Here is a 27970-nt window from a genome sequence, read left to right as displayed (position 1 = left end):
CTGCATACCGGACGAGGTAGTTAACATCTCCTAACCACCGTGATGATGATGAGAGAGAGACACCGCAAACTCCAAATATACAGCAGGCGTCGGGGTCGGGATCGAACCCACGACCTCCTGCATACCGGGCGAGGTAGTTAACATCTCCTAGCCACCGTGGTGATGCCCGTCGCGCTTTCGGGTTCGTGCCGCTCGTCGCCCGGCACGACGTCAGACATTTCTCTCCGCGTGCCGGGAGTTTCTCGAAATGAAATCCCGAAGGAAAGGTCCGGAGCACGTGGGGCGAAACGTCGGACACCGTGCCGAGCAGCCCGCGGTTTAAATATGAAAGCGTTTCGGGTTTAATGCGCACTGCAGTCGTATGTGAAACACCAAGGTTGCATAGCCACTTGTAACGAATAATTTATTCACCCAGGAAAGCATCACCGAGTCTCAAGACTCCTGCCGAAATGCATTTGGATGTTTCACCAATTCCATGAATGGGTGTTTGGCACATACAGTATAGGAAGAAACCGGAGCATCTGGGGAACCCCACCATGCGTACGGAAGTGCAAGATGAAATCTCCAGAGATACGTAATACATCTATTGCTATACACCCATCTTCTGGCAACTTCACAGCCCGAGCCTACAACTGGCAGTCTCTCATCCAAGTAAATAACCAGGCTCACGTCTCCTTAGCTTCTGATGAGATAATCCGCATTCAGTCTTCTTTGCTCATAGAAATATTCAACTGATTCTCAAGGCTTTTATATTGGAGGTTCCTGCTTCGGATATTTTGGCTAATTCCTTATTAAGCATGTTATTACGTGGTTTGGAAACAGGAGTGTTCCAAGAAAACTTCTGCATAAGAGGGCATAGCACGCACATAAATAATTTGCACAGTGTAGACTAGAAACATACTTGCTGTCCTGCACTTGACCGGACAGACACGCAGCCCTGCACAAATGTATAATGCGTATTCCATCATAGGATCCCAATGCACAATGCACGAAAAGCAGGAAACAAAAACAGAACCAGGGCAACCGACCAAACTAAAGAGGGGAGGCAACTTTAAAGAGATGAGTTTTCAAAGCAGACGTAAATATATCTACCGACTCCGATTGCCCTGATTACAAGTGGCGAGGCGTTCCATAGCTTGGGTGCCATGCTAACAAAAGCGGCGATCACCAATCGAGCGAAACGTGTAGACCTGGAAGTGCTGAGCAGTTGGAGATCAAAAGATCTTAAGGACCTTGATGGAATATATAAATGTATTAGTTCCTGCAAGTAATGTGGGGTGAGCCCTTTAAAAGCCTCATCGGTTAATAGCGGTATCTTAAAATCCACTCGGAATTTGACCGGTAGCCAATGAAGAGATAAGAGGACCTGGTGTAATGTGCTCCCGGAATGGTGTACGTGGTTTAAACACTCTAGCAGCTGCATTCTGAACAAGCTGAAGTCTGCCCAGTACTGTGCTCGGTATCCACACCAAGAACGCGTTTCAGTGGTCGAGTGTGTTGCGCCCGAAACGTCGTGATTTAATTTAGTTGTTTTCATTTATTTTATTTTATTTTTTACCTACGTGACTTAACCGAAAAAAACAAAGAGAATGAATCCTTGCAGTCACTTCTTCTTCCTAGCGTTGTTCCCGCTGTGGCGCAGGGTCCGCTTTTCGGCATTGTCTTCTCCATTTGGCTCGGTCCAGGGCATCTTCAGGGGATGCGTTGACCGTCTTCATGTCTTCCTTTATTCGGTCCATCCATCGCTTCTTCGGACGCCCGCGTGGACGGCGGCCCTCTGGCTCAATACGCAAGGCAGTCTTGGCCACTAATGACTCTTCACTTCGCATCACATGGCCGTACCACCGAAGCCTTGCCTCAAGCATCTTGTCCGCAATGGGGGCCACACCAAGTCGCTTCCGAACGTCTTCGTTCCTGACACGATCCCATCGAGTGAGCCCGAGGCTCCATCTGAGCATCCTCATCTCCATGGTGTGGAGAGCTTGTTCGTGTACAGTTGTGGCTGGCCAGCACTCGGATCCATAGAGTGCCACCGGTCGGACGATGGTCTTGTATATTTTTCCCTTCAGCCTATCCGGAATTTTCCGATCACAGAGGACTCCGGTGACTTGCCTCCATTTCATCCACGCCGCATTGACTCGTGACCTCACATCAGTCGTGATGCTACCATCTGAGCTGATGGTGGAGCCCAGGTACTTAAAGTCCGTCACTTTCTTCAGATCTTCTCCGTCAATGCTGATGGTGCCGTCGGTTTGGGGGCCACACTCCATATACTCCGTCTTTTTGATGTTGAACCTCATCCCGTTTTCGTCCAAACGTTCCTTCCACAGGCGCGTTTGTCTTTCCACATCTCCTCTCTCTTCATCTGAGAGGAGGACGTCATCCGCGTAGAGAATTGACCATGGAAGGGGCGTGTGCAGGTCGGCAGTGATCGTGTCCATGCACAGGATAAACAGGAGTGGTGACAGGGCCGATCCTTGGTGCACTCCAACGCTGATGGGAAATGGCGGTGATATGCCCACTGCACACCTGACTGCACTGGTGACGTTCTTGTATAGGAGTTGCACCCAATGCACGTAGGTTTCAGGGACTCCATGGGATCGAAGCGAGTGCCAGATGAGGTCGTGGGGGACCCTGTCAAATGCCTTTTCAAGGTCGAGGAACGACACGTGCACAGCTTGGTTCTTCTCTATGTGCCTCTCCAGCAGGAGCCTCGCCGAGAATATGGCGTCCGTAGTGCCACATCCTTTGACGAAGCCGCATTGGTTGGGTGATAGGGTGATGATGTTTCTAATCCTCGTGTCCAAAACTCGCTCAAAGATCTTCATCGCATGACACAGGAGCCGGATTGGCCTGTAATTCGAGCATTCTGCCACGTCCCCTTTACCCTTCCAAATTGGAACCGTCGTGCTGGTCGTCCAGGCTTCTGGGACCTCACTGGTGCTCGTGATGGTGCTGAAGAGCTGGGTAAGGAGGGCAGCACCCTGCCTGCCAAGGATCTTCCAGGCCTCAGCAGGGATATCGTCCGGGCCAGTCGCTTTCCCATTCTTCATTCTCTTGATAGCTTGTTCCACTTCGGTGATGGTGATAGGTGAAACCGGACCGAGGACGTGTTCAGCGCTAATAATCGGTGGGTGGGGAAATTCCTGGTTGCAGATTCCAGAGAAGTAGTCGCTCCAGCGTTGAAGGATGGCGGGCGGGTCTCTGAGAGCGCTGTGATTCTCATCCTTTATGCATTTGACCTGACCAATATCCTGAGTCGAACGATGGCGTGCCTCTGCCAGTCGATAGATCTTATTGGCACCTTCTGGGGTGTCCAGTTCGACATACAGTTGGTCGTATTGAGCTAATTTCACCGCTGCAACTACTCGCTTCGCTGCCGATTTGCATTTTATGTATTGTTGGTAATCCAGATCTGCGAGCGTTTGGCGCCACTTCTTGAAAGCTAGCTTCTTCTCTTTCACTGCTAGCTGAACTTCTTCGTTCCACCACCATATTTGCTTGTCAATGAAGTGTTTTCCCGGCTTAGATAGCCCCAGTGCTTCTGTAATAACAGCTATCGTGGGTTCACGTGGGGGATTGGCTTGCCGGTCCTGCTTGTAGCCAATAAGGGTCGAGATAGGGAGTGTGGGGCCGGCGTGATCACGGCATGTCATCAGGAGTGATTGGCCCAGCCAATTGGGGCCCCAGCCAATGGGGATCCGGGTAAGAGGCGTGGTCCCGGGATTGACAGGGAACCATCGAGAACGGTCGAGATTGTCCATGGAGGATTGGCTGGGAGGACCACGTGACGAAGGGATTAAGAGGGAGAGAGAGGAAGGATCGAGGAGGAGACTGGGAACTGAACGGGGGCGAGAGCCACGCGCGTACGGGGCTCCGGGTGCCACGTGCGCGGTGGGAGCTGGTGGGAGTCCGCTGCCACTACGTTGTCTGCCAGCAACGGAACGTGTGGGAGCAAGTGTACCGTGAAGTGAAAATAAAGAGGACCGATTCCGAATCCGTCTCCGGAGAATTATTACATTGGTGTCAGAAGTACTTCTGCGACTGTTTGGACGATCGTCAAGATGTCCAAGCACCCCAGAAAAAAGAACCTGCCTGTGCCTCTATCGGAGGAGGAGGTCGAGACGGATGAAGATGAGCTGTTGGGAGCTACAGCCCCTATGCCGCCTGTTGAAGATGTACCTCTCGACGTCTCTCAGCGTCGACCGACGGCAGATGCGACCGCTGCAGGAACAAAAGGCGAGTGGCGGCTGATGGCGGAGCAGATCGAGTCATTACGCGCCATTCTGCTTAGTCTGGTGACCGCGGTGGCATCCTCACCAGCCGCGGGCCGCCAGATTGCCGATCAACTGGACGCCGCGGGAAGGAGTCCGGTGAAGGAACCTGCGTCCGCCATTCCTTCTGCTACGCGGGAGGACGCCGTCATTCTGGGTGGAGCAGCTGCGCCGGAGCCGTCGGCCGCCATTTTGGGCGCGCCTACCGCCACGCGGCCACCGGCCGCCATTTTGTCTGATACGGGTGGAGAGCGGGAACGCCAGTCGGAGACGCCCGCGGCGCGCGCTTGCCACCGCGGACATCGCCTTCCACAAATCAAAGAATTCATCGCCGGAGGTGATTGGAGTGCTTTCACATGGCGCTTTGAATCGGCTTTTAGATCCGTCAATTGGACGGAGGATGAAGCACTGGGAGCGCTACCTACACTGCTCGACGACGTTTCTCTGGGGGTCTTCCGTTCCATTCCGGCGGCCAAGAAGAAGACACTGCGGGACGCGTTCGTGGAGATGGCGGAATTCTATGACCCACCGACGTCAGCCACCAGAAAATTTATGTTACGTCGCCGAGCATCGGAGGAATCGCCGTTGGCCTATCGTGGGGCATTGATGGCGCTGGCCATGGCTGCCTACCCCGACGCGACGGCCGACCATTTGGATCCTCTCATCCTCTCCCGTATGCTGGAATTGGCTCAGGAACTCAAGATTTCGCTGCCAGTGTGCGGCCACGAACCACTTACATCGCGATGGGTGGCGCGCTGCCTGGACGCAAAATTTAATATCAGGCGTTGGGACCAGATGGCGGCGTGGACGGGGAAACCGGAGATCGACGGGCCACCTTTGGGGTGGTCTCCACGACTAGTGGTCCACTGCTCCGACGACTCGGGCGACGACGACATGCTGGCTGCTGCTGTTTCGCACGAGAGTCAGGGACGGCGGCTGCGCGACCAGCGTGGCAACTACATGGGCCGTCCGCGTGCAAGGGCCGGGTCGTCCGACCGCCGGCCGACGTCAGCGGCTTGCTTCAAGTGCGGCAGACGGGGCCATTTCGCCCGTGACTGCCGCTGTCGGCCTCTACTGTCGCCTCCTCCGACGAGGGGACCTCCATCTCCTCCACCTGCCGCGGAGCCGCAACAACCTCGGGCGAGTCGGCACACATCGGACACCCGGCAGGTCCTGTCACATCACCCATCCATTCGCACTCATTCTCACACTCCTCAGGAAAAATTTACTTCCCCCGCTACAGTTACGCGCTCTGCTACGCAGTGGAAAAAATTGGCTCGCAGGGTGGTAGCTGCGGCTTCGGGCTCGTCGACGGTACGGGGTACCATCGACGGCGTTGATGTGCGCATCTTGGTGGACACGGGCGCGTCGGCCACCATCATTTCTGATGTTATTTTCCATCTGTTGTCCATCCCTGCGTCGCAGATACGTAGGGTTAATGATGCGTGTGTCGCCGCGAATGGGGGAAGCATGGGTATCTGTGGCCAGGTGGATGTGAGCATCGCTATCGGAAATATTACCGCCGCAGGACCTGTGTTATTCTCTCGCTCGCTAGCTGTTCCATGCTTACTCGGTACTGATTTCCTGCGACGGATGCCGCTGAAAATACGAGTCGACCAGGACTGTTTAGAAATGCCGGGGGGTCGTCGTATGGCGTTCCTGCCTTCCTTGTTGGACAGCGCGCCTACAGGTAACGCAGTCACTGCCGTTGTTGCTGCTACAGTAGAAGTACCACCGGGAGCACAGATGTTGATACCGTTGCGTTACCGTAAACCCCTTCGAATGGGGAAGGGTGCAGAAGGCGTGCTGCTATCCCCATCTAATTCGGCATCTAAATCATTTTCTTTAGCGGCGGCGCAAACGATCGTGCGACCGGGTCAAGCACCTTTTATACAGGTGTTAAATGGGGGACCTGACCGCGTTATTGTTCCAGAGGGGTCGGTGTTGGCTCACGCCACTACCGACTTCGCCTTTTGCGACGCAGCGCCGCGCGCACGAATGCCTGCTGGTAAGCCCCCACACGATCGCTCTCAAGAACGTTGGATCGCAGATTTGTGCGGAGAAAATTCTTCCTTGTCGAACGAACAAAGGAACGCCCTGCGTTCATTATTGATACAGTACACTGATGTTTTCAGTAAAAATGATTTGGACCTCGGCCGCACGTCGCTTTTGTCGCACCATATTGACACCGGTGCGACGCCTCCCATCTCTATGCACTCTCATCGCATGAGCCCGGCGGAAAGGGATCACGTGCGCGGCGCGGTAAATGAATTGTTGGCGGCGGACATCATTTCGCCGTCCAACAGCCCTTGGGCCGCGCCCGTCGTTCTGGTAAAAAAGAAAGATGGCGGTACAAGATTTTGTGTTGATTTCCGCCGGTTAAACAAAATTTCGGTGGCGGATGCATACCCCTTACCGAGGATGGATGATTCGTTGGACGCTTTATCGGGTGCTAAGTTTTTTTCTACCCTTGACTTGTCCTCGGGGTTCTGGCAGCTTCCCCTCGACGATGAGTCGAAGGCAAAAACGGCATTCCGCACGCCGCAAGGTCTCTTTGAATTTAATCGGTTGCCTATGGGCTTGAATGCGGCACCGGCGACGTTTCAGCGGCTCATGGAATTGGTGCTGACTGGACTGCAGTGGGAAACGTGCCTCATATATCTTGACGATATAATTGTTTTCAGCCGCACGTTCGAAGAACACCTCCAACGTCTAGAGGCGGTTTTTCAAAGAATGCGTACGGCTGACCTTAAATTTAAACCTAAAAAATGCCACCTTCTGCAACACTCTGTCCGCTACTTGGGTCATATCGTCAGTTCGGACGGCGTATCCACTGACCCTCTGAAAACGAAATGCGTACGAGAGTGGCCCACACCCACTTCGGTGGGAGATGTTCGGCGGTTTATTGGCTTCGCTTCCTATTATCGCCGCTTCGTTAAAAATTTTGCGACGTTGGCAAAGCCATTACATGTTCTGACTGGCAAAAATCAAAGGTTTCAATGGGGAGCGGAAGAGGAAAAATCTTTTATGGCACTTCGGAACCACCTCGCCACGGCGCCAACGCTGGATTACCCAGATTTCTCACAGCCGTTCATCCTTGATACGGACGCTAGTGATATCGGCATTGGGGCCGTTTTGTCGCAACGTAAGGACGGGGTAGAGCGAGTAGTGGCGTACGGCAGCCGGGTTTTGTCCCCTGCGGAAACACGCTATTGTGTGACAAGACGGGAACTTTTGGCAATTGTTCACTTTGTCCGTTTGTACCGGCCGTACCTGTATGGACGGAAATTCCTAGTTCGCTCAGATCATGCGGCTTTACAATACTTCTTGAAATTAGATCAACCGTCAGGCCAATTGGCCAGGTGGCTGGAATCGTTACAAGAATTTTCCTTTGATATTACATACAGAAAGGGGGCCCGTCATGCGAACGCTGACGCGCTCTCAAGGCTGCCGCTCCTTCCTCCGTGCGCTTGCCTGACGGGCACGCACCGCTGTGCGGCACCGGCCGCTTCGCCTTGTCCGGTTATGGGGGCGATAGCGGATGACGATGCAGGGGCGGAAGCGAAGGAGGACGACCAGCAAGGGTCGGTGGACACGGATGATATCTTGCGGTTACCGCACGCGGTTTGGCTACGTGAGCAGGAGGCTGATGCCTCGCTGTCTCCACTACGGAAATTGATAGGGAAACAAAAATCTCGATTGGCGGGTTGGAAATGGCAGATGATCCGAGGCAAGTCGGGATTGTTAATGTGTACTGACGGGTTGTCTGATCGACCATGCTTGGTGGTGCCTACTTCACTTCGCTACGACCTGCTTCGTGCTTTGCACGCTGATAAATTGATGCACCTCGGCGTCCAAAAGACTTTGGCCGCACTGCAGAAGGATTTCTTTTGGGCCGGTATGACAACAGACGTCAATGACTTTATTCGCTCATGCCAGGACTGTGCAAAGAGGAAGCCGCCTCGGAACCCCTATGTACCACCGTTACGTTCCATTGAGGTGTCCCGCATTAACGAATTGGTCGCTCTCGATATTCTGGGCCCGTTTCCCCCGTCGGCGAGGGGCAATAAATACCTTCTCGTCGGGGTGGAATATTTTTCTCGATGGCCGATGGCCTGGCCCCTACCCGACCAGACGGCAGCATCCATTACCGACGCTTTCTTGAATGGGTATGTCATGGACAAGGGGGCACCTGAAAGGCTGCTCACAGATCAGGGGCGGAATTTCTCTTCCAAATTGCTTAAGGAAGTTTGTGACGCGTTGGGTACGAAGAAAATTCGCACTTCTCCTTACCACCCACAAACAGATGGTATGGTGGAACGATTTAACCGCACCCTCTCGGCTATGCTTTGTCACACGGTCAGTGAAAAGCAAACCGATTGGGACCTGCACATACCAGGCGTCTTAGCGGCTTACCGCATGGTTCCGCACACATCCACGGGATACTCACCATTCTTTTTGATGTATGGCCGTGAAAATGTTCCACCCATCGACGTGCAATTGGGTGAGCCAAGCAAACGGCCGTCCCGTTCCTTGCCTGACCACGTGCGTGACTCGCTTGAACGAGTGACGGAGGCGCGAGAGGCTGCCCGGTGTGCGACAGCCCCTGCTCAGGCAAGGAACGAACGTTATGCGCGTCGATCGCATACGCACATGTCTTGGTCAGTGGGGGACTGGGCGTGGCTCCACTGCCCCCAGGTACCGGCGGGCACATCCCCCAAACTGCACAGGCCGTGGCGGGGGCCTGTAACACTAATAGATGTTCGGAACTTGCAGAGTATCCGTGTTCAGTATGAAAATCGGCGGTGGTATGTCCACTCCTCACGGCTTAAACCCTATGTTGACGCGCGTGTCGGCCCTTCATCCCCATTAGTTGACCTGCCGGGTTCCGTCGAGCCGACCACGCCGCTTGCCACACCCATTGATCCCAAGGGGGACTGTGTTGTGCCTCCTACAGATGAACAGGTTCTGAGGGCTGAGGTGGCCCCAGCCGCCCCCCCTCCAAGGAGACCTGACCTGGACGTGACCAAGCATCCACTACCTACTTCTTCTTCAAGCCTACCACCTCCTGTCCATCCGGAAGCAAGGGGATCAGGCGCTGGGAGCGGAGGGGGTCCCGCGTCGCGTACGCGGTCAAAATCTCTCCCGTTTCGTTAACGTTTGATCGTTCGTTTAATTCCCTGTTGTTACTGCGCTGCAGGGGCGCCCTAATGTATGTCGTGATTTTGTTGTATGGGTGACTTTTTAAATGTTGTAGGCGCAGGGACGCCGGTTCACCCTCATATCGTTAAACGCACCTTGGTGCCCTAATAATATGTTTCGGAATTGGTTTATCACCCTTTCCCAGCCGAGACGGCTATTTTTTTCACCGGGGGGGGGGGGGGTGATGTAATAACAGCTATCGTGGGTTCACGTGCGGGATTGGCTTGCCGGTCCTGCTTGTAGCCAATAAGGGTCGAGATAGGGAGTGGGGGGCCGGCGTGATCACGGCATGTCATCAGGAGTGATTGGCCCAGCCAATTGGGGCCCCAGCCAATGGGGATCCGGGTAAGAGGCGTGGTCCCGGGATTGACAGGGAACCATCGAGAACGGTCGAGATTGTCCATGGAGGATTGGCTGGGAGGACCACGTGACGAAGGGATTAAGAGGGAGAGAGAGGAAGGATCGAGGAGGAGACTGGGAACTGAACGGGGGCGAGAGCCACGCGCGTACGGGGCTCCGGGTGCCACGTGCGCGGTGGGAGCTGGTGGGAGTCCGCTGCCACTACGTTGTCTGCCAGCAACGGAGCGTGTGGGAGCAAGTGTACCGTGAAGTGAAAATAAAGAGGACCGATTCCGAATCCGTCTCCGGAGAATTATTACACTTCCATTGCTGCTGTGCACAGTTGGCCGGCGAGATCTTCCCAAATCGCATTCGCTGGTCGGTTGGTGTTCACGTCAATCTGATTAAAGGCGACTCTCAGCTGATCCTTGCATTCCTTCATCCGCCACCACTTAATTCGCTGCTGTCCAGTTGTTGGTGGGCGATGTCGCTGGCCAATGTCCATTTTTATGTCCATGACCAGGATGCGATGTTGTGGGGCGATGTTGTCCGATGGATTGACTTTAGTGTTTGTCACCGTTTTCAGCTTATCCCGCTTGACAAGCCAGTAATCAATTTGAGTTGATCTCCCACCACTGGCGTACGTAATGAGATGGGACGGTCTCTTCTTGAAGAAGGTGTTGGCGAGGACAAGATCATGGGCTTCCGCAAAGTCCAGGGCTCGGTTTCCCTCATCGTTCTGGGTACCATATCCTTGGCCACCATGGTTTCGAGGGTATCCATCCCGGGCGCTTCCAACGTGTCCATTTAGGTCTCCACCAATTACTAACTGCTCTTCTCCATTTATCGATTGCATGTGTCTATCAAATTGTTCCCAAAATGCCTCCTTGGTATCTGCTGGGCAGCCGGGCTGCGGCGCATAACAAGATACCACCCGGAGGCGTAGGTCGTTTGAGTCGATTTCGATGGACATGAGGCGGTCGGAAACACGGTGGACGGCCACGACGTTGTCTCGTAGATTTTGGCTGACTGCGATTCCAACGCCGTTCTTGGTGTTTCTTTCACCGTTGTAGAACAGTTTGTATCCTTCTCCAATCTCCCTGGCCTTTGCTCCACTCCACTTCGTTTCTTGGATGCATACGATGTCGATACGACGGGCCTTTAGGGCAGCTGACAATTCTCGACTTCTCCCTGTCAATGTTCCGATATTGAGTGTTCCCAGCCGTAGTCGGACTAACTTCTTTAGCCTGCCCCATCCATGAGCAGGTAGCCCTCGTCCACTTCTCGCGTCGTTTGGGCGAGGATGGCGCGCGTTTCCCCCGAGGGGTGCCCTAGCTTGTTCCAAGTTGATTTGACGTTGCCATAGATGCGACACAGAAATACTTTGGCCGGTGGGTCGCTCCATCTGACGCCAAAGACCCTCACCGTTGGTTGGAATCCAGCCGGCACCGCGTGGAGGTGGTGATGGGATTTTGCCGGCCAAATCCTTGCAGTCACGAAAGCTTCAAATCTAGAATTAATGGACCAGTCTCTCCAAGTCAGCAGGTGACAGGAAGCGATGCATTCTGGCAAATATTTATTAGGTGGAAAAGGACATTTTTACCAACCTTAGATATACGTTCCTGAGTTTGACTGGTCAAACTGAACACCGAGGTTTCTGACCTCCCGTGTGGGACTGACATCGTGACCAGATGCAGAGGGGAGCCGATGAACGTGGCTTCGGTTTTGTCGGCATTTATTAGCAAAAAAAGTTGCGGCGCAACCATGAATTCACTACTGTTAGTGACGCAGACAGAGCGTCTCATGCGCTCGATTTCTGGAGCAGTGACATCGCCTGAGAGGTCGTGTGTTTTTCCACTTTGTTGCAGAGCGTTGTTTTGTTGGTGCTCAGAGGTCACCCTGATTAATACGTCCAAAATTGGAAAATAATTACCTGCCGGGTCTGTCTGCACCCGGCACACCACATCCAGTATACCCCGCCCGCTCTGGCTGTGGCTTATCACTAGCAACGTGGCACACCGACTCCAGTCTACTAGCGAATCAGGAAGAATATTCATTGATAAATTATTCCACGCGTTCGTGGATTGGAGTTTTGCAAACCTCACTTGAGTGAAATTGTTCAGCGTGTTTGTTCAAGCTTATTTGGATTGTCTGTATGCTTATACAGACGTAGATTCCCTTGGGGCCCCTCTCGAAAACGAGATTGCATATCTATCTTTGAGTAAAGATATCTGATCATTAACTTTCGTGAGTGCTTTGGATACAGAAGTGCCTGCCACAGAGGATGCAACTGGGATTAGCTCACTCAGCACAAACACTCCCACACTGACCACGCTGACCAACGTGGTGAAGTATGGCCAAACGACACTCACAACTCACATTGCATGAGCAGTGGATTGACCAAAGTAAATACGAGTACAATATGAGTCAAAGTCGAAGTGAGTTTTGGCTCAAATGAGCATTGAGGCAGTGCTCACTTCTTGTCTTCAGCCCCGAGCACGTGGTGGAAATTACACATTCCTATGGCGGGGGCCGAGTCTATCCATAGTACATCCACTGTTGACTTCCCCACAGAGTAATGCTCATTACGAAGCCAGGAGAAACAGTCCGGCCCGCAACAGACGCGTGCGAACGCGATGCACTGCCCTCGTGCACACGTGGACGTGGGTTTCACGCAGACGCATCGGCGGCAGGAGAGTGCCAACGATGGCAGCGGGGAGGACGTGCAACTCGGGGTGATGACAGACGGTGAAGATTGAGTGGTGGCTATCCGGCCCCCCGTGTAGGAGGGAGTTTTTTTTTGCAGCTGTACTTGGGCAGCAAAGGGAGACAAAGACCAGAGCAGCGGCGGTGGTGGTGGTGGTGCACTGCCTGCAATCGAGACCTTTTGCGAAGGGCCGTTGCCCGAAACGTCGGCTGCGACATCTGTTTTTTTCCCCTCTCTATGGGAATGCTATTCACGAATGTGGTGAGCATTGGTTATTTGTGCACCACTGCCAATGCGGTATTGGAAAATACAAGTTTATTTTTAGAGATGGTTGTGGTGGATAATGACATTTCCAAGATGCGAGACTTCAACGATGTAGCCAGGAGATGGAAATGCAGAAAGCGGGCTGCTGGCCTGTCCGAGCAGTTGCTCCCTTTTCCAAAGACAAAGATATCCCGTATAGCCTTGAACAGACTGTTCGGGCAAGTGCTGTCAGCGAGCACCTATGAAGTCCAGCACAGAAAACGAGGGGGCGGGTGGCCAGCACCGCGCCCACTGCGGATATTCACACACCGCACAAAGTTATCATTTAAGGCTGAGTCGACCGAGAGGAGGCCAAGGGCCGATTCGGATATTTGCTGCTGTTATTGGTCGTGAGCTGGAAGTGAGCTCGGGTCGCTAGGATCGTAGTGCTGTGTGCTAGCCACTGCACTATTGCTCCCCACTCTGGTTTGGTCACACATGCAAACACTCATTTAATACATTCCAATGCAGGAGCCTCCTGTAAAGGGTTTCGTGACCAAGTGAGGCTGTGAGGAATAAATAACATTCAGTAACGCGATTGGCCACACTCTCTCGTGCAAGTCCCTCCTGTGAACGTCTAGAGACAGCGAGGCTTTGCTTTATGAATAAATTAACATTTCATCTCCGTGAAGTAAATGGCATTCACTAAACTGGCCAAACATTCCAACGTGGGACCCTTCTGAAAAAAAGTCTTGTGACTCTGCGATGCTTCACTTGGTTAATGCATCACATATCCTGGATAAATGAATTGCATTGAGGCATTTGAATATCTGAATACTGGACCCTTCTGGGAACACAGGCCTTGAGTGAGACTTTCCTGGAATATTAGCGGACTACTGTGTAGGTTGTCACGCTTGTGCTGTCGAAAGCTCTCCGTTGTGTGTTTCGGGTTCATATCCGACGTTTTGCTCCACCATCCCGAAAGTTCTTCATTCAATTTTTTATTCAAATTCTCGTTCAAGTTTGTAAATAAGCTCCCAAAACGACCTGCAGCAAAACATTGGATGTCACACCAAAATCCGTGGCGCAGCATACCCCAAAAACGCACTGCAACGCATCGGAGCCAAAGGAGACGACTTTATCACCAAATTACATTTCAGCCGTGTCATGCAGCTGCTTTGCTTGGGCTCGTGTCAATAATGCAACAGCTGCCCCAGTTATAAGAGGGCATTGCAGACAGACACATTTGGGGCCATGTATTGTACCAGTGTCAAGCCGGTGACACGAGGAGCATTCTCCAGTGCTTGCTTCACAACTGCCAGGCGTCGCGAAAATCCGGCAGTAAGAGACGGGGGCTGGGGCCTTATCCGAGCAGCTTCCGTGAAGACGGCAAGGGTTCCGCTTTGCCCTGACCCTGCCTGCGACGGTGGAAATTTTGGCCTCTTCCCTCGAACACGATTACTGGAAAATTGACGTATATGCATGAATTGCGTAATAATTTCGTTGGCAAAACACGCTTGCGTTGTGTGCAAATTGGCCATTTTGCTCTGGTTAGTGCCTCCACGTTTTTGAAAAACGCTTTAACATAAACTCGCCCATCTTTCAACAGGGGAAGTCGCACATCGCAAGACAACGTGATACAACAGTCGCGTTCACATTCTTAGGTTTTTTCGGTAAAGTCACGTACTACGTGACTTTACCGAAAAAACCTAAGAATATGATTCCTTGCAGTCACGAAAGCTTCAAATCTAGAAGTCGCGTTCACGTTGGGTCATCTCTATCAGAGCTGTGGAGCGCCACCCCCACCCACCACCTCCCCCCACCACCTCCACCCCCTTTCCCCCACCACCTCCCCCCCTTTCCCCCCCACCACCTCCCCCCCTTTCCCCCCACCACCTCCCCCCCTTTCCCCCCACCACCTCCCCTCACCACCTCCCCCCCCTTCCCCCCACCACCTCCCCCCACCACCTCCGTTATGGAGGGATGGACGGACGTGCGTCAACGCTTTCGAGCAGAGTCCGAAATGCGGCTCAAGGCAACCGCGACGATGATGATGCGTGGGCCCCAGACGATGCAGGCACCCGGCCTGAACCTCACTCGCTTCGTACTGTGCGTCGACGCAGAGGGGGAGTGGACGGGGAGAGAGTGGGGGGGAGCAAGCAATCGTCGTACCCGTTTCACAAAGCCCACACCCCCCCCACACACATTCCTTCTCATCTCGTAGTTAAATGAGAACAAATGTGTTTCTGTGAGTCCCACGTGCATCACCCTCCACGGCCCATCCACCACTCTCTTTGTCTCCCCCCCCCCACAAGCTACCCACTTACTGACCGACCGCGAGGCAACAGGAAAGAATAAAAAAGTGGTCTCAAGCAAGGCCCAATGAAAGGCAAACTTCAGGCCAATCGGATGGCTGGTCTCCCCCCAGGGGTCACCGGGTGAGGGGAAGGATGGAGGGGGGGGCAGCGCTGGATCGGGAAGGGGTGGAGGTGGGGTGGAGGGCAGGAGGGGTGGGAGATGCAAGAAGCAGAGAGGGAAGGGGGAGAGGCAGGGAGATTTTTGGCAGGGGAGCGGCAGGAAGGTGAAGGTAGGACATGGGTGAGACCGGGAAGTGGATTTATTTGTGTAACCCGCGGGAGGTTTTAGGGTTCACAGAGATCCGTGGTTTTACAAGAGTCATTGGGCGGCACAGATTCCTGCTGTCACACAAGAGGTGTACACTACTGAGTTTACAATTCTCAATGAGTGCCATTTATTTGAATAAACGTTGCTTTGGAATATTGATAACGTGGATCAAATGCATGCCCTTTCGAAGAAAAACTAGCTGAGAGAAACTCATGATTCTTTCGTAATCGTGAGCGATTCAGTTGCTAAATTGGATGTGAAACACGTGAATAGTGGATTTTATAGTAGCATCCTGGTTGTAACCGTGATGGGATGGAATCCGTCACATGTCGCTTATTTTAACATAAAATTAATTTACGGGATCCTGAATGCATTGACTTTATTCGGCCTAATATCAAGGAACATTGCCGCATTTGTATCCTGCTCTTGAGCAGACATTTTTTGCGTTAAATTTGAATGAAAAAAAAAATTCACGTAGTTTTTTTATGTACTATAATAGAATTGTTCGAAACCGTAGTAAAACAATGAACTTCCTGGTATCCACAGTTTTGGTCCAGACAGAGGACGGAAGGGAGATGCGGGAAGGTGAAGACAAGGAAGCGGACACGCGATGGAGGTGAAAGATGAGGGCAGAGGGAGATCGATTTAAGAGTGGTTGAGGGGCAGGGAGGTGATAGAGAGATCGAGGGAGATGCTGGGAGGAGTGGGGCTGAATCGTGGAGGTCTATGGAGGGAGAGGAGAGAGATTTGTAGGGAGGGGAGAAGCAGGGAGAAGCGATGCTGGTGGGAGATGCAAATATCGTCTGTGAAGGCAGGTGAGGGCAGAGGAATGAGCTGATGTCTAATGAGCGAGGCGCCTCTGGGTTTTCATTGGAGAGGGGATTTCTGCCTCCCGTATCCCTCGGCGCCTCCCTCGGCTCGATTCCCTTTGGCTCAGGACCTCGCAGTGTTCATAGGTACGATGCCAAGGTTTCTATGGGCCATGTTTAATACACGCGATGCTATACATAGCACATCTGATGCATAAGCGTGCAGGGGTTCTAAAGTGTGTGTGTATATATAGCCGAAGTCGAGGGTTGTGTTTACAATGGAAGCGGTGGTGGGTGGGCAGGGTTCGGGGTGAAGGCGGGGGTGGCTGAGGGCGTACAGCAGCAGCAGTGCGGATATGCGAGTTTCTTTGCTGGAAAGGGCCCTATCCCGAAACGTTACAGCGTTATTGATGACGAATGTGTGGGAGAGCGATGGCCTAGTGGTTATTTCGCGGTTGTGCTGGCGAACCCGGCACCATGAGTTCGATTCCCGGCCTTATTTGAGTACCTGTTGCGGTATTTGAATAATCGGCTCTGGGGAGACAAAGGTGGCCGGGCGTGGTGCTCGCTACACCAACTCGATTTCTGGCGCCGCGATGTCTGCCACCTGGTTATGATGTTGCTCGCCAACATGACTTGCCCCTCCAGCCTGCGTAGGCTACACGGAGGATTTTTGTCTTTGCGGTGTAGGGTTAGTAGCGTGAGCTCAAAGGGAGGAGGGGCGAGGGTGAATAGCAACGAGTGGGGAGAGGCACAGGGAGTGCGTGTGTGTCACACGGGGAGTGTGTGTGTGTGTCACACGGGGAGTGTGTGTGTGTCACACGGGGAGTGTGCGTGTGTGTCACACGGGGAGTGTGCGTGTGTGTCACACGGGGAGTGTGTGTGTGGCACACGGGGAGTGTGCGTGTGTGTCACACGGGGAGTGTGTGTGTGTGTCACACGGGGAGTGTGTGTGTGTGTCACACGGGGAGTGTGCGTGTGTGTCACACGGGGAGTGTGTGTGTGTGGCACACGGGGAGTGTGCGTGTGTGTCACACGGGGAGTGTGTGTGTGTGTCACACGGGGAGTGTGTGTGTGTCACACGGGGAGTGTGCGTGTGTGTGTGTCACACGGGGAGTGTGTGTGTGTGTGTCACACGGGGAGTGTGCGTGTGTGTGTGGCACACGGGGTGTGTGTGTGTGTCACACGGGGAGTGTGTGTGTGTCACACGGGGAGTGTGTGTGTGTGTGTCACACGGGGAGTGTGCGTGTGTCACACGGGGGAGTGAGTGTTTGTGGCACACGGGGTGTGTGTGTGTGGCACACGGGGAGTGTGTGTGTGTCACACGGGGAGTGTGCGTGTGTGTGTGTCACACGGGGAGTGTGTGTGTGTGTCACACGGGGAGTGTGCGTGTGTCACACGGGGAAGTGAGTGTGTGTGGCACACGGGGTGTGTGTGTGTGTCACACGGGGAGTGTGTGTGTGTCACACGGGGAGTGTGCGTGTGTGTGTGTCACACGGGGAGTGTGTGTGTGTCACACGGGGGAGTGAGTGTTTGTGGCACACGGGGTGTGTGTGTGTGGCACACGGGGAGTGTGTGTGTGTCACACGGGGAGTGTGCGTGTGTGTGTGTCACACGGGGAGTGTGCGTGTGTCACACGGGGGAGTGAGTGTTTGTGGCACACGGGGTGTGTGTGTGTGTGTGTGGCACACGGGGAGTGTGTATGTCACACGGGGAGTGTGTGTGTGTGTGTCACACGGGGAGTGTGCGTGTATCACACGGGGGAGTGAGTGTGTGTGGCACACGGGGTGTGTGTGTGTGTGGCACACGGTGTGTGTGTGTCACACGGGGAGTGTGTGTGTCACACAGGGTGTGTGTGTGGCACACGGGGTGTGTGTGTGTGTGCCTGAGTGGTGGTCACCCATTCCAGGGGGAGGGGTGTGTGTAGACTGCAGATAGGGGACGTGTAGTCTCTGTGTGTGTGTTTGTGTTTATACTGTGGCCTGGTGTTGGCCACCCACCCCCTCGTGTGCAGTGCCGGCCTTCATAGGTGCTCGCTAACAGCACTTACCCCAACAGTCTGTCAAGGCTACACGGGGGATCTTTGTCTTTGTGTACTGTAGTGTGTGCCTAGCAACTATGAAGGCCGTATAGTAAACATCGTCACTGGGGAGACAAAGGCGGCCGGGCATGGATGCGTCCCGTTCCGGCCTTCGTAGGTGCTACTCACTAACAGCACTTGCCCCTACAATCTGTTTCGACTCTGTGCGTGTGGGATTCTCGGTCGTTGCGTAACGGTGTTGTACCCCCACCTACCTCGCCATTCAAGAGCAATTACCCCGTGTGTGCTTCGTCGTTCCCCCCGAGCACATTCCAAATGTTTAATCCTGCACAGTGTCCATGCCGAAGCCACGAGTTGAAGCCCGCTGGTTCGGCTTTGGTGGTGCGTGCACGCGCGTGTGTCAATATGCAAGTGGCACGCGGGCCGTGGCGTGTCTCGACTGCAGATGGAGGGCTGATGGATTAGAGATGGATTGCGTTTGAGTGTAAATGGTGAGTCGATGTGTCGACCAGCAGAGGGGAGGACTAGTGTGGAGAGGATGTGTGTGTGTAGGCTGTGTGTGTATCTTAGGTGGGCTAGTGTGGAGAGCGTGTGTGTAGGCTGTGTGTGTATGTAGGGTGGGCTAGTGTGGAGAGCGTGTGTGTAGGGTTCAGTGCCGGATTAAGCTCGTAGCATATGTTATAAAGGGGCCCTAAATTAAACAAATACATTTAACTAGCATAGAAAGTAATTGTATTTTTAAATTTGCTATACAGCCAGATAATACGACAAATCGCTAACCTGAAACACCCGGTCGTTCGTAAAAGTTGAAGGCGGTATAGTACTATAGTAATAGAGCAAGCGCAGAATCACTGAACCGGAATTGATAGCTTGAAAGCATTTAGCGCGGGGCCCTTGAAAGTGCGGGGCCCGTAGCTATTACGTGTAACTACTGCATGTGTAGCTACTACATGTGAAGTGTGTGTGTAGGTTGTAGAATTGTGTCATGTAAGACACAATAGTAAGACACCGTAGTTATATTGAGTAGGGTGTGTGTGTGTAGGTTGTAGAATTGTGTCATGCAAGAACACTGCAATATGGAAGCGTTGGTATTATAGAGGTGTGTGTGTGTGGATATAGGGGTGTGTATGTAGGGTTCTATGGGTAGTGGGTGTGTGTAAAGAGGTGCGAGGAGCGGTGGCGCAGTGGTTAGCGCTACGGTGACCCAGAGTTCGAGTCACTCTCACGACCGGTGCCGAATATTTGAACTGGCACTGTGCCTCCCCGAGGTAGACTCAGCCGTAATTGAGTGAGCCGGTTCGTCGTCTAAACGCCAGTATCGGGCGAGACAAAGGCGGCCGGGCGTGGTGTCGTCCACCCAACCCATGGTGAACCGTGCCGACCTTCATAGGTGTTCGCTATTAGCACCGTCTGTTAAAGGGGCTATACGGGGATCTTTGTGTGTGGAGTTAAGAGTTAACGCTGCAGTTGTGTGCTTGACATTAAGGTGATAGGTGTGTGTGTAGCGGCAGGGCTAATGTGTACTGTATGTGTAGAGGGTGTGTGTGTATGTATGGAGGGCTAGTGTGTAGAGGGTGTGTGTGTGTAGTCTGTGTGTATGTAGGGAGGGCTAGTGTGTAGAGGGTGTGTGTGTAGTCTGTGTGTATGTAGGGAGGGCTAGTGTGTAGAGTGTGTGTGTAGTCTGTGTGTATGTAGGGGGGGGGGCTAGTGTGTAGAGGGTGTGTGTGTGTAGTCTGTGTGTATGTAGGGATGGCTAGTGTGTAGAGGGTGTGTGTGTGTAGTCTGTGTGTATGTAGGGAGGGCTAGTGTGTGGAGGGTGGTGTGTGTAGTCTGTGTGTATGTAGGGGGGGCTAGTGTGTAGAGGGTGTGTCTGTGTAGTCTGTGTGTATGTAGGGAGGGCGAGTGTGTAGACTGTAGAGGGTGGGTGTGTGTAGTCTGTGTGTATGTAGGGAGGGCTAGTGTGTAGAGGGTGTGTGTGTATAGTCTGTGTGTATGTAGGGAGGGCTAGTGTGTAGAGGGTGTGTGTGTATTCTGTGTGTATGTAGGGAGGGCGAGTGTGTGGAGTGTGTGTGTGTAGTCTGTGTGTATGTAGGGAGGGCTAGTGTGTCGAGGGTGTGTGTGTAATCTGTGTCTATGTAGGGAGGGCTAGTGTGTAGAGGGTGGTGTGTGTAGTCTGTGTGTATGTAAGGAGGGCTAGTGTGTAGAGGGTGTGTGTGTAGTCTGTGTGTATGTAGGGAGGGGGGCTAGTGTGTAGAGGATGTGTGTGTGTAGTCTGTGTGTATGTAGGGAGGGGGGGCTAATGTGTAGAGGGTGTGTGTGTGTAGTCTGTGTGTATGTAGGGGGGGCTAGTGTGTAGAGGGTGTGTGTGTGTCGCGCTGCGCTGGAGGAATGTTTCGCTCTGCGTGGGGTCCGCGCTGCTGCGCGTAGCCACTCTCAGACTCTCCGGCTCTGAACGCTCTCGGCGCAGGCACCGTCGCTCCTGCGACCACAGCGGCAAGACACCGTTTGGGGGGGGGGTGGGGGGACAGGAGGAGACACGAGGAGATAGGCCCACGGAGACACAAGGAGACAGGACAACGACAGAGACAGGCGGACGGAGGCGAGAGGCAGAAGGAGAGGCGAGCACTGCGCTTCCGTGCAGGTGATGATGGCGGGACTCGCTCGGCCCCGTCTCCGCGTGTCTCCGTCTCCCCACGTCGGTGTCTCTGCGTACGTCGTGTCTCGATGTCTCGCGCGCGTGTGTAGATTGCAGCCCTGCGTGTGTGTCCGTGTGACGGTGTCTCTGTCCGCCTCGGTGTCTCTGTCTCACGGTGTGTGCGTCTGTCTCAGCCTCTCGCGACCGCTGTCTGTCTCTGTCTCTCTCTCTGTCGCTGTGTCTGTGTGCTGTGTCTCCGTGTGTGTGTCCCCGTGTGTCTGCATCTGCCCTTCCGTGTCTCCATTTCCGTGTCTCTGTGGTGGTGTGTTCGTCTCGCCGAGTTTGTGTCTCCGCATCGCTGCGTTAATCCGACTCCCGTCCGCCCCTCTCTGTGTGTGTGCGTACATCTGACTGTGTCTCTCTGTGTGTGTCTCTCTATGTGTGTGTGTCTCTCTATGTGTGTGTGTACATCTGACTGTGTCTCTCTGTGTGTGTGACTCTCTATGTGTGTGTACATCTGACTGTGTCTCTCTGTGTGTCTCTCTCTGTGTGTGTGTCTGTGTGTACATCTGACTGTCTCTGTGTGTGTCTCTGTGTGTGTGTACATCTGACTGTGTGTGTGTCTCTGTGTGTGTGTCTCTGTGTGTATCTGACTGTGTCTCTGTGTGTGTGTCTCTCTCTGTGTGTGTGTACATGTGACTGTGTCTCTGTTGTGTGTCTCTCTGTGTGTGTGTATCTGACTCTCTCTGTGTGTGTATCTGACTGTGTCTCTCTGTGTATGTCTCTCTCTCTATGTGTACATGTGACTGTGTCTGTGTGTGTGTCTCTCTCTGTGTGTGTCTGTGTGTGTGTGTACATCTGACTGTCTCTCTGTGTGTGTGTCTCTCTCTGTGTTTCTCTGTGTGTGTGTGTACATCTGACTGTGTGTCTCTCTCTCTGTGTCTCTCTGTGTGTGTGTACATCTGACTGTGTCTCTCTGTGTCTCTCTGTGTGTGTGTACATCTGACTGTGTCTCTATGTGTGTGTGTGTACATCTGACTGTGTCTCTCTCTCTGTGTCTCTCTCACTCTCTGTGTATATCTGATTGTGTCTCTCTATCTCACAGTCGCTGTCTCGCCCTGTCCGAACAATCGCCGTTGCCTCTGCGCACCCTGGCGCCTCACCTCTGTCCCCCCCCCTCCACACGTGTCTCTCTCCATCTTGGTTATATCTGTAGCAGAATGCGCTCTCAATCCATGTCTCTCGCTATACGTCAGCTTCTGCACATGCCTCTGTCTCTCTCTGAATCTTGGAAGGTGTGTTTCTCAGCCCGTCTCTCTGTCTCCATTTGAATGTCTGCCCCTCTGCGACGTGCAACAGCGTTAGACGGAGTGTGTATCAGGTATTCCGGATGACTTGGCCTCATCACATATCGAATGAGGCGTCAGCCTGGACATTTCTTTGGATGCATGGCCACGATGCAACAACAGGTCGCCGCTATAGGATGCGGTGGTTGTTAAAACATTTGTGTTGTTGCACTATACATCTATGTCCCTCTCACGTCGCCCAACTCGCATTGACCAGCGTGGTGAAGTATGGTCCAATAGAAATGGGCAAAGCGGCTGTTACCAGCACACAAAGTGTCGATCACCCACGTGTTGTGCGTACGAGTCCTGCCCATTGCTGCTGGTGGTGGCACGCGCACAATGCACTACGATCTCTCTACTAACCTGAGTTCGACTCCTGTCTGTAACGTCTACCCCCATCACCTGTCACATTCTGTGAAGCTGACGGTGATCCTAAGCATGCCCTAGGATGCGGGGTTTCGTCGGATTTATTTGAAACCTCTACGGTGCAGGGTGTGTAAACATCGCCTCCAGGGAGACAAAGGCGGACCCGACAGTCTGTTACGGTGAATACCGGGGGAGTTTTTTTTGTCTTTTGTTTGCCCAAACAGTCCGGCATCTTTACATAGCCATCATAATTTACAGCCATTTGCCAACTCCCCTGTTGGATGAAATCTCTGTACGGGTAATGCGTTCATACACAATTTTAGTGTGTATGTGTGTGTGTGCGCGCACGTGTGTGGATGTGTGTGCACATATGCAGTTGTTATGTGTACGTAGTACGAGTTTTATGCGTGTGTGCGTATTCGTGTTTGTGTGTGTGCACGCCCCGGTAGAATCGGTATGATTCAAGCTCGCTATCGATTGTATGCATAGATTGATGGTTATCGAATGCTTTGCATGGTAAGTACAAATGTGCATTCATTTAATTGCGTGTGTGTTAAAATGATTTCCCTTGTGCGATGTGTAAATGTCGTAACTGGGGGAGACAAAGGCGGTCGGGCAGGGGCGCTGGCCCACTCCGTGCCGTTTTTCGGCCTTCGGAGGTGCGCCGCTCACAGCACTTGCCCCAATAATCTGAGCAGGCTATACGGGGGATCTTTGTATCTCGGTATCTGTGGACATAATGGTTGGTGTGTGCGTGTTCACGCCACTCCAGCTGACACCAATGGGATCTAATTAAGCCATTTAAACAATATTGCTGTTTGTGTGTTAGTGGTGTGTGTGGTGTGTGTATGGTGGTGGTATGGCAGTGGTGTGTGTATGGTAGTGGTGTGTGTGGGTATGGTAGTGGTGTGTGTGGGTATGGTAGTGGTGTGTGTGGGTATGGTAGTGGTGTGTGTGGGTATGGTAGTGGTGTGGGTGTGTATGGTAGTTGTGTGTGTGTGTGGTGTGTGTATGGTAGTGGTGTGTGTGTGTATGGTAGTGGTGTGTGTATGGTATGTGTGTGTGTGGTAGTGGTGTGTGTGTGGTGTGTGTATGGTAGTGGTGTGTGTATGGTAGTGGTGTGTGTATGGTGTGTATGGTATGTGTGTGTGTGTGTATGGTGTGTGTGTATATGGTGTGTGTGTGTATGGTAGTGGTATGTGTGTATGGTGTGTGTATGGTATGTGTGTGTGTATGGTAGTGGTGTGTGTGTGTGGTGTGTGTGTGGTAGTGGTGTGTATGGTAGTGGTCTGTGTATGGTAGTGGTGTGTGTATGGTGTGTGTGTATGGTGTGTGTGGTAGTGGTGTGTGTGTGTATGGTGTGTGTGTGAGTGGTAGTGGTGTGTGTGGTAGTGGTGTGTGTGAGTGGTAGTGGTGTGTGTGGTAGTGGTGTGTGTGTGTGGTGTGTATGTGGTAGTGGTGTGGTGTGTATGTAGTAGTGGTTTGTGTGTATGTGGTAGTGGTGTGTGTGTGGTAGTGGTGTGTGTGGTAGTGGTGGGTGTGTGTATGGTGTTTGTGCATGGTGTGTGTATATGGTGTGTGTATGTATGGTAGTGGTGTGTATGGTGTGTGTGTGTGTATGGTGTGTGTGTGGTAGTGGTGTGTGTGTTGGGGAGCGGTGGAGCAGCGGTTAGCTCGACGATTATCTGAACCCGTCCTGGGCCTGCCAGGACCGGTCGAGTTTCTAGTTTAGTTTCAAACGAGTACCTGGTGTCGTGTGTAAACATCGCCACTAGGGAGACAAAGGCGGCCGGGCGTGGTATTGACCTCTCGGGCGCCATGCCGGCCTTCATAGGTGCTCGCTTAACAGCACTTGCCCCAGCAGTCTGTTAAGGCTCCAGGAGGGATCTTTGTATTCACTGAACACGTGTAGCTTCATCTCTTCATCTCCACCTGGTCTTCCTTGACCCCATTTGGGACGTGAGATCACTGGGTGTCAGCTTGGTGTGCTCACATCATCAACAAAGGAAGGATTGCAAGCGTGGCCTGTCTCTCAAGTGCAGGACATACATCACCCCCTGTGTGTGTGTGAATATGAAGAGTGCTAGAGGCTTTAGGCACAATGCCATATTTCGCAGACAAATATCACCCACCGTTTGTCTTCCCGCACAGAGAGTTGGAGCAAATGCTGTTCGCGAGCACCTTAGAAGGGCTGCTGGCACGGCGCACGAGGGGGGGGGGGGGGGGGGGTCGCAACCAAGCCCGGCCGCCTTTATCTCCCCAGCGCTAATGTTTTGCACACCGCAGTCAGGTGTTCATTTAAGGCCGAGTCTACGTAGGGGAGGCCCCGCCACCGGTTCAGATATCGCAATGCCACTGCCCGTTAGCCGTGGCCGAGAATTGAACCCACGTCGCCGGGTTCAAAGCGCAAATCACCAGGCCACTACACAACAACTTACGTAGCACTTTCAATAAGATACAAAGAACAACCCCCACCACCGTACTAAGTAGCCTTGACAGAATGTCGGGCAAGGGCTGTTAGCGAGCACGTATGGAGGCGGGCCACGGCACAGACAACAACACGCTCTGCTGTGCGAGGTTGTCACACACAGAACGCGCATTCATGAGATGAATGTAGGTCAAGCCTGCCCCTGATTATTAAAGAGATGCTACCATTCTAGCGCCGAAGGATGCTCGCAGTCGGTGTGATGGTAAGCACCACCGAGGCTTGCAATCCAGAGGTCGGCGGTTTCGATTTCCCGGCGTGGCAGTTGAAGCAATGGGCAGGTTGCTTAAAATCTCCCTGCCCTTGCACACATCCACCCAGCCGTGGAAATGGGTGCGCATAACAATCAGCCTATAGGCGGGTGGAATACATGGTGGGCTAAAGCCGTGGACGTTCCCGACCTCTTCTGACCATCGTGGAAGAGTAGGCCAAAGAACACCCTCTGGGGAGGGTCTCTCCGGAGCTCCCTCTAGTGGGGGGCGCCTTCCGCCAGCGGTGGCCCGAGCGAGCAATTGCGGGGCTACACCTTTACCTATTATCGTCCAAGCAAAGCCTCGAGGCGTCCTCCTGTGTGTGTGTATGTTGCTGTGTCCTGCGCACACATTAATTAATCACAGCAGTGTACAGCACTTGGGTTTACTGTAATGATATTTTATTTCTCGGGGGTTGTCCGCGATTTTACTCCTCGTATCCGCGGATGAAAAGAAATCGCGGATAATTTGAGTAATTCGACACGCGGCTACTCAACTTTATCCGCGAACAATCGTATTCGGAAGCCGCTTCACTTCGCGCAATGGATACAATGGAAGATAACCGCGGATAACGAAGGACGAATTGGTGGGGCTGCCGGTAATGGGAGTTTTTGCAGACCCTACAGCTGCTACGGATCATACAAGCCGGGAGTCCTGTAATAGGGCTCCATCGCATTGTGCCCATACACAGCGGGTACATGGATAGTTTACCAGACATATGCACGCGGAGCCCACGGGGTTGGCAGCAGTGCCGCACAATCAACTGTTGTGCTGCACTTCTATGAACCCCAGTGATGTACCCCCCCCGCTTTCACCCAGCCACCCTGACCAGCGTGGCGAAGTATGCTCAGACAGCTCCTGCCACCCACGTAATGTGCGGAGGGGCCTCATCCAGCAGTGGATTGACAATAGGGCTGTACTTGCACACATATATACATACCACATAGGTATTCACCGTGTACTTCAAAGACAAAATCCCCCGTATAGCCTGTAACAGACTGTTGGGGCAAGTGCTGTTAGCGAGCACCTACCAAGGCCGACACGGCACCGAGGGGGTGGGTCGCCAACACCTCGCCCGGCCGTCTTTGTCTCACCAGTGGTGATGTTGACACCAGGTACTATACGAATTTGAGGCTGAGTCGAACTAGGGGAGGCCCAGGACCGGTTGAGATAATCGTTAATGGTGTTGGCCGTGAGCGGGAATCGAGTTTTGGTCGCCGGGTTCGTAGTGCACCACGCTAACCGCTACACTGCCGCTCCCCGTGGCGTGATGCACCGTGTACATCACATCCCACACACCTGTACAACATGAGGCCCATGCTATGCACGTGGCATATCACGCAGGTACATATACAGCATTCACACCACACCTATATTCACCACGAAGGCCACACGCAAACGCCACTTAGGCGGGCGGTGGTGGCTATGCGTGACTGTAAATCCAGCCACTGTGGAGGTAGCGAGGGTTGGTGGTTTACAACAATGTAGGGACAGATTTCGATTTAAAGCTTTCGTGACTGCAGGGATTCATCTTCTTGGTTCTTTCGGTAAAGTCACGTAGAATGGAAATAATAAAATAATAAAATAAAACATAATAAGATACAATTCTCACGGCGTTTCGGCCGTCCTCAGACGCTGTCTCCCCGACAGACCTGGTCTTCACCTGAGGACGGCTGCTTGCGTCGTGGCCGAAACGTCGTGAGAATTATCTTATTATGTTTTATTTTATTATTTCCCTTCTACGTGACTTTACCGAAAGAACCAAGAAGAATGTAGGGACAATTCCTTCTCGTGGGTGTTGAGGAGGTTGGCATACCCTGGCTCGCCAGGAGAAGGCGGTACAGCAAAGTGCAGATTAATCTCCATCTGTCCCTTCTGTACGGGAATATGGCGTTGCCCCCTCTCGCACGTGTCGGGTTTCGACTTGCATGAGATTTTAGTTTTAAGCGAATGGGGGGGGGGGGGGGGCTTCTGTCTGGCCGAAGAGAGAGAGGGGAGAGATAGAGAGTCGGCATTATGAAGTGACAATTCATGGCGAGTCATTGCGTCAACTCTACGCGCTCTCACGGGGGTCATGCGATACTAACGATGTGGCATTCGTCCAGATCTTTGACCCCTCCGCTCATTGTTTCTGATGCCCTGTGTGCTTGGCGGATTAGCTAGCTTCGATTCGCCCTTCGCAAAGGTGGCTCAGCGGGTAGACCGTGGGGGGATATATGCAGCGACGCGACTCGTTCGACCCGTTCTCCCAGCTGGCTGCGCGGACACTTGAGATGTCCAACAGCATAACAACACCACCTCTCTCTCTTTCACGCGTGTGCGAGCGCGCGCGCGCGTACAGCCGGCACGTGTGTAGTTCGCGAGACTGTACGTTGAGCGGGGAGCGCCGCTGTCGTGGTGAGTGCGCTGCGCTACGCATCAGACGCTCACCCGAGTTCGATTCCCGCTCTCGGGCCCAACACCGGTGACAATTATCCGAACCGCTCCTGGAACTCCACGAGGTCGACAGCCTCAAATGAGTACCTGGTGTGGTGTGTAAGCATTGCCACGAGGGAGACAAAGGTGGTCGGGCGTGGTGAGGGCCACCCACTCCCATGTGTGCTGGCCCGGCCTTCATAGGTGCCGCTCACTAACAGCACTTGCCCCA

General features: G+C 53.2%; 1 protein-coding gene across 3 annotated transcripts in view; it reads left to right on the top strand.

Annotated features, from left to right (window-relative positions):
• The first annotated feature begins 20600 nt into the window (after window positions 1–20600).
• LOC144735690 (FERM, ARHGEF and pleckstrin domain-containing protein 1-like) overlaps window positions 20601–27970 on the top strand; it is a 79570-nt gene continuing 72200 nt past the window's right edge. For 2 of the 3 annotated variants that reach the window (XM_078618167.1, XM_078618168.1), the window contains exon 1: window positions 20601–20881. The gene's annotated coding sequence lies outside the window, so the exon portion shown is untranslated. The remainder of the gene's footprint in view (window positions 20882–27970) is intronic. The other variant, XM_078618165.1, reaches the window with a different exon arrangement.

This window comes from Lampetra planeri, chromosome 56 (assembly GCF_965212315.1).
Source record: "Lampetra planeri chromosome 56, kcLamPlan1.2.h2, whole genome shotgun sequence".
NCBI lineage: Eukaryota > Metazoa > Chordata > Hyperoartia > Petromyzontiformes > Petromyzontidae > Lampetra > Lampetra planeri.
The sequence above is the reverse complement of the archived record's forward strand: the minus strand, read 5'-3'. Positions and strand labels throughout refer to the sequence as shown.